Here is an 11,636-nt window from a genome sequence, read left to right on the forward strand (position 1 = left end):
GCAGAAAATCAATACCAGACGGGGTCCAAATGCCACGAAACTCCACGATGATTTTTTATGGGCCAGAAGGAACACATTGGGCCCTGGTTGCACCTGGGGGAGTCCTGAGGAGGGGACAACCCACCAGGGCGCGCCAGGAGGCCCAGGCGCGCCCTGGTAGGTTGTGCCCACCTCGGGTGCCCCCCGGGACAGCCTCTTTGCTCTATAAATACCCCAATATTCCAGAAACCCTAGGGGAGTCGACGAAATATTCATCCAGCCGTCGTAGAGTCCAGAACCACCAGATCCAATCTAGACACCATCTCGGATGGGGTTCACCACCTCCATTGGTGCCTCTTCGATGATGCGTGATTAGTTCTTTGTAGACCTTCGGGTCCGTAGTTAGTAGCTAGATGGCTTCCTCTCTCTCGCTGAATTCTCAATACAATGGTCTCTTGGAGATCCATATGATGTAACTCTTTTTGCAGTGTGTTTGTTGGGATCTGATGAACTTCGAGTTTATCATCAGTTATATCTTTTTATATCCATGAAAGTTATTTGAGTTTCTTTGATCTCTTATATGCATGATCTCTTATAGCCTCGTATTTCTTCTCCGATATTTGGGTTTTGTTTGGCCAACTTGATCAATTTTCTTGCAATGGGAAGAGGTGCCCGGTAGTGGGTTCGATCTTACGGTGCTTGATCCCAGTGACAGAAAGGGAAACAACACATATGTATCATTGCTACTAAGGATAAAAAGATGGGATCTATATCTACGCAATAGATAAATGGATCTTTTCTACATCATGTCATCGTTCTTATTGCCTTACTCCGTTTTTCCATGAACTTAATACACTAGATGCATGCTGGATAGCGGTCGATGTGTGGAGTAATAGTAGTAGATGCAGGCAGGAGTCGGTCTACTAATCTTGGATGTGATGCCTATGTAATGATCATTGCCTGGATATCGTCATAATTATTTGAAGTTCTATCAATTGCCCAACAGTAATTTGTTTACCCACCGTTTGCTATCTTTCTCGAGAGAAGCCACTAGTGAAACCTACGGCCCCCGGGTCTTCATATATTTGCTTGCGATCTACTTTTTCTTTGCATTTTTATTCAGATCTATTAAACCAAAAATACAAAAATACTTTGCTGCACTTTATTTTATTTGCGATCAATTATTTCAATCTATTACAAATTTCTGGCATCGTTACCCGAAAGGGATTGACAACCCCTTCAACACGTCGGGTTGCGAGGTGTTGTTATCTGTGTGCGGGTGTTGTTTACGTTGTGTTGCTTGGTTCTCCTACTGGTTCGATAACCTTGGTTTCTTCACTAAGGGAAATACCTACCATCGTTGTGCTGCATCATCCCTTCCTCTTTGGGGAAATATCGATGTAGTCCTAGCAGACATGAGCTTTTCTGGCGCTATAGTCAGAGAGCAATCAATGATCGAACATGGTTTAGTTGATTTGGGTCACGCATCATTTAGATGACTCGAGGGATGTCTATCTAAGTGGGAGTTCTTTAGTAATTTGATTAATTGAACTTAATTTATCATGAACTTAGTTCTGATAGTATTTGCATATCTATGTCATAGATCAATAGCTCGCGATGTAGCTCCCCGTTTATTTTTGATATGTTCCTAGAGAAAAATAAGTTGAAAGATGATAGTAGCGATGATGCAGACTGGGTCCATGGTCTGAGGATTGTCCTCATTGCTGCATAGAAGAATTATGTTCTTGATGCACCGCTAGGTGACAGACCGCTTACAGGAGCAGATGCAGACGTTATGAACGTTTGACAAGCTCGATATGATGACTACTTGATAGTTTAGTGTGCCATGGTTTACGGCTTAGAACTGGGAATTCAAAAGAGTTTTGAATGCCACGGAGCATATGAGATGTTCCAAGAGCTGAAATTGGTATTTCAGACTCATGCCCATGTCGAGAGGTATGAGACCTCTGACAAGTACTTTGCCTACAAGATGGAGGAGAATAGCTCAGCCAGTGAGCATGTGCTCAGAATGTCTGGGTACTACAATCACTTGAATCAAGTGGGAGTTAATCTTCCAGATAAGATAGTGATTGACAGAGTTCTCTAGTCACTATCACCAAGCTACTAGAACTTCGTGATGAACTATAATGTGCAAGGGATAACGGAAAAGGTTCCCGAGCTCTTCGTGATGCTGAAATCGGCGAAGGTAGAAATCAAGAAAGAGCATCAAGTGTTGATGGTTAACAAGACAAGTAGTTTCAAGAAAAAGGGCAAAGGAAAAGAAAGGGGACTTCAAGAAGAATGACAAGCAAGTTGCCACTCCCGTGAAGAATCCCAAAACTAGACCTAAGCCTGAAACTGAGTGCTTCTACTGCAAGGGAAATGGTCACTGGAAGCGGAACTGCCCCAAATACTTGGCGGATAAGAAGGATGGCAAAGTGAACAAAGGTATATTTGATATACATCTTATTTATGTGTACTTTACTAGTGTTCATAGTAGCCCCTGGGTATTTGATGCCGGTTTAGTTGTTAAGATTAGTAACTCAAAACAGGAGTTGCAAAATGAACAGAGACTAGTTAAGGGTGAGGTGACAATGTGTGTTGGAAGTGATTCCAAGGTTGATACGATCACCATCGCACACTCCCTCTACCTTCGGCATTAATTAGTGTTGAGCCTAAATAAATGTTATTTGGTGTTTGCGTTGAGCATGAATATGATTGGATCATGTTTATTGCAGTACGGTTATTCATTGAAGTCAGAGAATAATTGTTGTTCTGTTTACCTGAATAAAACCTTCTATGGTCATACACCCAAATGGTTTATTGAATCTCTGTCATAGTGATACACATATTCATAATATTGATGCCAAAAGATGCAAAGTTGATAATGATAGTGCAACATATTTATGGCACTGACGTTTAGGTCATATTGGTGTAAAGCGCATGAAGAAACTCCATGCAGATGGTTTTTTTTAGAATCACTTGATTATGAATCATTTGATACTTGTGAACCATGCCTCATGGGCAAGATGACTAAAACTCCGTTCTACGGAACAATGGAGCGAGCCACTGACTTATTGGAAATAATACATACCGATGTATGTGGTCTGATGAGTGTTGAGGCTTGCGGTGGGTATCGTTATTTTCTGACCTTCACAGATGATTTGAGCAGATATGGGTATATCTAGTTGATGAAACACAAGTCTGAAACATTTGAGAAGTTCAAAGAATTTCAGAGTGAAGTGGAGAATCATCGTAACAAGAAAATAAAGTTTCTACGATCTGATCACGGAGGCAAATATTTGAGTTACGAGTTTGGCCTTCATTTAAAACAATGTGGAATAGTTTCACAACTCATACCACCTGGAACACCACAGTGTAATGGTGTGTTCGAATGTCGTAACCGTACTTTATTAGATATGGTGCGATCTATGATGTCTCTTAAGGATTTACCACTATCGTTTTGGGGTTATGCATTAGAGACAGCTGCATTCACGTTAAATAGGGCACCGACTAAATCCGTTGAGACGACACCGTATAAACTATGGTTTGGCAAGAAACCTAAGCTGTCATTTCTTAAAGTTTGGGGTTGAGATGCTTATGTGAAAAATCTTCAGCCTGATAAGCTCGAACCCAAATAGGAGAAGTGCGTCTTCATAGGATACCCAAAAGAAACTGCTGTGTATACCTTCTACCACTGATCCGAAGGCAAGATCTTTATTGCTAAGAATGGATCCTTTCTAGAGAAGGAGTTTCTCTCGAAAGAACTGAGTGGGAGGAAAGTAGAACTTGATGAGGTAATTGTACCTTCTCTCGAATTGCAAAGTAGCACATCAGTGAAATCCGTTCCCGTGATGCCTACACCAACTAGAGAGGAAGCTAATGATGATCATCATCATGCTTCAGATCAAGTTACTACTAGACCTCGTAGGTCGAATAGAGCATGTTCCGCACCAGAGTGGTATGGTAATCCTGTCCTGGAAGTCATGTTATTAGACCATGGCGAACCTACGAACTATGAAGAAGCTATGATGAGCCCAGCTTCCGACAGATGGCTTGAGGGCATGAAATCTGAGATATGATCCATGTACGAGAGCAAAGTATGGACTTTGGTGGACTTGCCCAATGATCGGCAGGTCATTGAGAATAAATGGATCTTCAAGAGGAAGACAAACACTGATGGTAGTGTTACTATCTACAAAGCTCGACTTGTCGCAAAAGGTTATCGAAAAGTTCAAGGTGTTGACTACGATGAGATTTTCTCACCCGTAGCTATGCTTAAGTCTGTCCGAATCATGTTAGCAATTGCCGCATTTTATGATTATGAAATCTGGCAAATGGACGTCAAAGCTGCATTCCTTAATGGATTTCTTATTGAAGAGTTGTATATGATACAACCAGAAGGTTTTGTCGATCCTAAAGGTGCTAAATAAGTGTGCAAGCTCCAGCAATCCATCTATGGACTGGTGCAAGCATCTCGGAGTTGGAATATACGCTTTGATAAGGTGATCAAAGCATATGGTTTTATACAGACTTATGGTGAAGCCTGTATTTACAAGAAAGTGAGTGGGAGCTCTATAGCATTTCTGATATTATATGTGGATGACATATTGTTGATTGGAAATGATGTAGAATTTCTGGTAAGGATATTTGAATAAGAATTCTTCAATGAAAGACCTCGGTGAAGCTGCTTACATATTGGGCATCAAGATCTATAGAGATAGATCAAGACGCTTGATAAGACTTTCAATTAGTACATACCTTGACAAGATTTTGAAGGATTTCAAAATGGATCAGTCAAAAAAAGGAGTTCTTGCCTGTATTAAGGTGTGAAGTTGAGTAAGACTCAAAACATTACCACGGCAGAAGATAGAGGGAGAATGAAAGTAATTCCCTATGACTCAGCCATAGGTTTTATAAAGTATGCCATGCTGTGTTCCAGACCTATTGTGTACCTTGCCATGAGTTTGGCAAAGGGGGTACACTAGTGATCTAGGAATAGATCACTGGACAGGGGTCAAGATTATCCTTAGGTACCTAAACAGGACTAAAGAAATGTTTCTCGATTATGGAGGTGATAAAGAGTTCATCGTAAAGAGTTAGGTCGATGCAAACTTTGACACTGATCTAGATGACTCTAAGTCTCAATTTAGATACTATTGAACGTGGGAGAAATTAGCTAGAGTAGCTCCATGAAGAGCATTGTAAACATAGAAATTTGCAAAATACATACGGAACTGAATATGGCAGACCCTTGACTAAACTTCTCTCAAGCAAAACATGATCACACCTTAGTACTCTTTGGGTATTAATCACATAGCGATGTGAACTAGATTATTGACTCTAGTAAACCCTTTGGGTATTGGTCACATGGCGATGTGAACTATTGGTGTTGAATCACATGGCGATGTGAACTAGATTATTGACTCTAGTGCAAGTGGGAGACTGAAGGAAATATGCCCTAGAGACAATAATAAATTCGTTATTTTATATTTCCTTATTTCATGATAAATGTTTATTATTCATGCTAGAATTTTATTAACCGGAAACTTGATACATGTGTGGATACATAGACAAAACACCGTGTCCCTAGTAAGCCTCTACTAGACTAGCTCGTTAATCAAAGATGGTTAAGTTTCCAAACCATGGACATGAGTTGTCATTTGATAACGAGATCACATCATTAGGAGAATGATGTGATGGACAAGACCCATCCGTTAGCTTAGCATAATGATCGTTCAGTTTTATTGCTATTGCTTACTTCATGTCAAATACATATTCCTTCGACTATTGACCGGAGGAATGCCTTGTGTGCTATTAAATGTCACAACGTAACTGGGTGATTATAAAGATGCTCTACAGGTATCTCTGAATGTGTTTGTTGGGTTGACATAGATTGAGATTAGGATTTGTCACTCCGAGTATCGGAGAGGTATCTCTGGGCCCTCTCGGTATGCACATCATAAGAAGCCTTGCAAGCAAAGTGACTAATGAGTTAGTTACAGGATGATGTATTACGGAACGAGTAAAGATACTTGCCGGTAACGAGATTGAACTAGGTATGAAGATACCGATGATCAAATCTCGGGCAAGTAACATACCAATGGACAAAGGGAATAACGTATGTTGTCATAACGGTTCGATCGATAAAGATCTTCGTAGAATATGTAGGAGCTAATATGAGCATCCAGGTTCCGCTATTGGTTATTGACCGGAGAGGTGTCTCGATCATGTCTACATAGTTCTCGAACCCGTAGGGTCCGCATGCTTAACTTTCGATGATGATTTTATATTATATGAGTTATGTGTTTTGGTGACCGAATGTTGTTCGGAGTCCCGTATGAGATCACGGACATGACAAGGAGTCTCAAAATGGTCGATAGGTAAAGATTGATATATAGGACAATAGTATTCGGACATCGGAAGTGTTCCGGAGGGTACCGTGTACATATCGGGTCACTGAAAGGGGTTCCGGGCACCCCCGGCAAAAGATATGGGCCTAATGGGCCAAGAGGGGGAAACACAACAGCCAGCAGGGGCTTCTGCGCCCCACATATGGGCCGAACCAGAGGAGAAGGAAAGAGGGGAAGAGAGAAGGAAGGGGAGGGATTCGTCTCCCCCTTCCTTCCCTCCTCCCTCCTCCTTCCTTCCCCCTCTGGAACTTATGGAAGGGGGGAGGCCGAATTGGGGAGGCGCCCAAGTAGAATTCCTCCTACTCGGGGCGCCCCCTTGCTGCTCCCCTCCCTCTCCCACCTATATATACATGAGGAGGGGGCACCTAGAACACACAACAACATCTGTTAGTCGTGTGCGACGCCCCCCACCACAGATTATACCCTCAGTCATATTCTCACGGTTCTTAGGCGAAGCCCTGCGCGAATCACTTCACCATCACCATCACCACACCGTCGTGCTGACGGAACTCATCTATTTCCTCGACACTTTGCTGGATCAAGAGTTCGAGGGACGTCATTGAGCTGAACGTGTGCAGAACTCAGAGGTGCCGTACGTTCGGTACTTGATCGGTCGGAACGAGAAGAAGTTCGACTACATGAACCGCATTGTCAAACGCTTCCTCTTTCGGTCTTAGAGGGTACGTAGACACACTCTCCCCCTCTTGTTGACATGCATCTTCTAGATAGATCTTGCGTGAGCGTAGGATTTTTTTTTGAAATTGCATGCTACGTTTCCCAACAGCTAGTGCTTTCCCCGGAGGAGGAGCTGTCGTCGCTGGAGGCGATGCGACCGTCGTGAAGGGCAAGCTCACCATCATCACTGTCACTGTCGCTTTCCGGGCAGCACCCGGAGCGCTGGCCACCTTCCCCGAACACCCTCACGTAGAGGGTCGCGACGCCGTCGTACCTGAAATGGAGGGTGCATCTCCCGTGCAAGCCCCGCGCACGGGCGAACTGCCACCCGCGGTTCAGGAACACGTTGCCAGCGGCGATGACTTCAACATCCACCCATGAGGCCTTGCTGCAGCAGCCGTCGGCCTGCAGGCAGAGGCCACCAGGCTCTCCGGCCAGCAGCGCTCTCGCGAAGAAACGCGGAAGCTAGAACCAGATACCCGTTGGCCTCCCCGACCACACGATGAATTCCGGAGATGCGTCGGCTGAGTGGGAGCACGGTCGTGGCGGTCGGGAAATCGCCATGCGCCTCTCCCCATCGCTAAGGTCGCCCCGTCCGCGGCAACTCCTACCGCGAGAAGAAGCACCACCACGGCCGCCGGAGGCAAAACCTGCCGTTGAAGGGGTGCGCCCGCGCCCCCGAGGGGCTGCCGCCGGAGTCGCCGCATGCTTTCGGGGCCGCCCACGGCCTCTCTTAGGCGGCGGCGAGCCTGGCCCCTCCTTGGGGGCCTTCCCTTTCTCTACCGTGAAAAACCTCCTCACAGGCGCCATGGGCGTTTCGGCAAGACGGCGGGACAAGAAGGAAGAAGGAGGAGCAAGCAGCGAGAAGACGGAGATGAGCAGGGGGCTCCGTGCCCCCTCCATTTATAGCCAGAGGAAGGCCAACCGCCGGCCTCCCATGATCCCTAGTAATGATGATTTTTTGCAAGGAACGGGGTGTTGTCAAGTCGAACGGTTGCCAAGGCAACGTGGGGAAGTGCAGGCGCCCACGTCCCATCAAGGGCCACATGTCGACCCAGTCCGCAGGCGATTGGGGCCCGCGGCGCTTTGCCCTTTCCCTTTGGCATCGCCCCGAAGCCAAGTCCGAGCACGCCTTGGACCCGGGGGCTACTGTCGGTGTTCTAGGAACCAGGGTACCCAGACTTTCCTGCCTGCAGCCCGTGGTGTGACTCCATTAACAGCCTGGTATGGCCCATCTTCAACATCGAAAAGGCAAGACCCTCATGAGGGTCCAAGCCTCGCGAGGTGGACGACGCCAAGACCTCCAGAGGGAGCGGTCTCCCTGGCCTGGCTCCTGAGGAGCGGAGATTCCTATGCAGGCGCTCACTTCATGAGGTTAAGGTGACGTAAGCCATGACGACAAAGCCAGGCGGGCGCCAGCGGGCGCGGAGCAGCAGGTTTCCTCATCGGTGCTAAGGAGGCAAGCGCAGGCGCGGAGTCCCGAGGAATCAGCCAAAGGTTTCCATTCCCGTGCTACAAGACCAAGACCGCCAGGGCGGCAGGATGGAGGTCATCGCCGAGCCCACCATGGTGTCACAAGCAGAAGCTTTGCAGGCAAAGACCACCTTTCGTCAGGATAGGATGTACTTCTTGTCCCCCTTCAAACTGGTCGTTGTGGGATCCCTTCCCGCCTTCGTTTTGGAGGAAGAGGACCGAAGCCACTATAAATATAACCTAGCCACCACCATAGGAGGGGATCGAACCCGAACACTCACTAGCTCACACCAACACAAGAATTGACCTCCTGAGGTTGTTCTTCCTCTGTACTAGTTCATCCTCAGCCCCTCGCAAGGCCAATCCACCCCAAAGCATGAGTAGGGTCTTACACGGCAAGGTGGCCCGAACCTGGGTAAATTGCTGCATCCCCTTTCCTTTCCTGTTCATTGAGCTAGGCTGTGAGAGCAACGAGTTGGTAGGCTAGAGAGGTTGAGTTCTTCGCACGCACCCCAGAGTTTTAACCTTTTCGGGTCTGCGGAGCCCTGAATCCGACACAAGTATAGTAGGACACACTCAGCAGACTATAAGCCATCACATGTCACTAGAATCCCAGCTGGAGGGGAGAGAATGGAGGAAAGATAAGGGAGCGGGCGCTTCACTAGTCGCCCGACTACAGGGCAACAAACAAGAAAATGTAACCTATATGCATAGTGGCATGAGAGCTAAAAAGCAAGCTCTTCCAATCAAATGTGTTTCCTTGCCTTCTTTTACATGCAGACATTAAATGTTACATCCAATCTACTCCCTCAGTTCTTAAATATTTGTCTTTTTAGAGATTTCAAATGGACGACCACATATGGATGTATGTAGACATATTTTAGAGTGTAGATTCACTCATTTTGCTCCGTATGTAGTCACTTGTTGAAATCTCTATAAAAACAAATATTTAGGAACGGAGGGAGTAATAGCTACCTTACAGTCAATGTATTACACTAATGGGCTTTTATGAAGGCTTTAAGTGACATGGCACTGATATATAGCCAGCAGTGGGCTTTCTTATTAGCCATGTTGTAAGCTATTCGAGGCACAGACACGAACCAAGCAGGGTGCATCCAAACTTGCCTGGTCATGCAAAAAGGAGTGCCTCCTCCGGCTACTGTCTGACACATTTTTTATTCAAGCATGTCGATTAGGTCACCAACCAAACAACCCCGGACAGATGGGAATGGATCTAGGCGCAAGCGGGTGTCGTCGTAAGTGAATCCTGAGCAACATCATCATCGGCGGTGGTGGCGGAGGTCGTACAGAGAGCACTCGATGCGGCACTACTCGACGATGTCGAGAGGTCACCATGTTGATGTAAGCTACTCCCACCATTCCCCTCAGGCCTTCCACTATGTAGTCGATGCCCAATGCATTAAAATATTACCGGCTAGGTAGCGATGCCTTGAGGATTTTATTTGGCACCATCTCACAATGTTGCGCTTGTAGCCTGATAAAAAGTGGGGCCCAGCTGCCTATTCACCTGACTTTCTTCAACCTGGTTAGCTCCTGTAGTGGGCCATGAGCTACTTGCTTTGGCTCCCTGATTTTTTTATGACACCACCTGAGCAATGGAGGGCACCGGTGCCAAATGAATCAAAAATGGATTTGGCACCACTTTTGGCCTACATAGTGAAGGGCCTTACTATGCCCCAATCACAAGTTTCGCTACATTTTTTCCGATTAGGGGTTGCCCTCCAATTTCATTACTAAAATTGATAAGACATGGTTTTACTACATCTCCTAGAAATTTTTCTATGACATGGCCCCACCTCGCTCACCGCCGGTCGTCGCGATGGGCTTCTGGCTTTTGGAAGTGGGTGTCAGGCAAGAAGGCCAAGCACGACCACGAGGCAGGCTCGTCGTCCGCCTTGTCGGGAAGCGCGACCACTCACTCCACCTCGCCGGCGGCATTTTCGATCTCCCCTCCCGCGGCTCTGAGGTGCTTCCGGTCGTGTACGTCTGCCGCCGATACTGGCAGACTGGCACCCTGTTGACGTGGTCCGATGCCCACCTCTCTAATGGGTGGTATCTGAGCATGGATCGGGTGCCGACCCCCCCCCCCCCGTGCCGGCGAGCGGCCGCGCCCGCCTGGAGGAGATCACCCGCCGGCACGCCCACATCCCGCGCCAGTACCTCAGTACCTCGCCGACCGACGCTACGACATCGACTCGCTGCTCTGGGACACTTGGTTCCAATACAAGCATGACATGCGCCACCAAACCTAGTTTGCAGGCCGTGCTCGTAGCCCGCCCCGCGCGTCGTGTCTGCGCGCGCCGAGCCCACCCAAAGTGCGCGGCCTAACTCGTGTGCGCGGACTCACGCCGACACCCTCTCCCTCCTCCTCCTCGTTGCCGCCACCGCCGGCTTCCACCATGATAGCCGAGGAGAAGCGGCTGGTGTGGGTCGTCATGGAGGACTCCGAGAGGGAGTACAAACGTTGCGAGGAGGCGCAGTGGGTGGATCTTGAGGAGATGCTGGTGCTCTCAGCCGCCAGGTATGTATACGTGTCGGAGCTGGACGTTAAGAAGGAGATGAAGGAGGAGGTGATGGAGGACCGGTCGCCCACCCCGGTGTGGAACAAGGCGGTGTACGAGCAGTTGTGGTCGTGGATGCGGCACTGCTCGACGATGCCGAGAGGTCGCTATGTTGATGCAAGCTACTCCCACCATTCCCCTTACTATCGAAAACATATAATAGAACACCTGCACCCAGACCCTCCCTATCTAGCCATCCATTCTGCGCATCGCGATTCGTGCAAACACATTTCTCTTTTTTATTTCTCTCGCATAAAACATGCTTTGAAGGTCAAACCTTTGCAGTGTGGCAAAGTTTTCTATCTAGAATCTAGGATAAATCTTTCAGATTTTTTGGTCAAATATAAATATACAAATTATGATTTTTCTAGATTAAAAAAACATATTTTGTATATTTATGTTTGACAAAAAATTCTGAAAGATTTATCCTAGATTCTAGATCGAAAGCTTTGCCACGCTGCAAAGGTTTGAACTTCAAGACATGTTCTATGTGAGAGAAGCAAAAAAGAGAAAA

Source organism: Triticum aestivum, chromosome 5D (genome assembly GCF_018294505.1).
Source record: "Triticum aestivum cultivar Chinese Spring chromosome 5D, IWGSC CS RefSeq v2.1, whole genome shotgun sequence".
NCBI classification, from domain to species: domain Eukaryota; kingdom Viridiplantae; phylum Streptophyta; class Magnoliopsida; order Poales; family Poaceae; genus Triticum; species Triticum aestivum.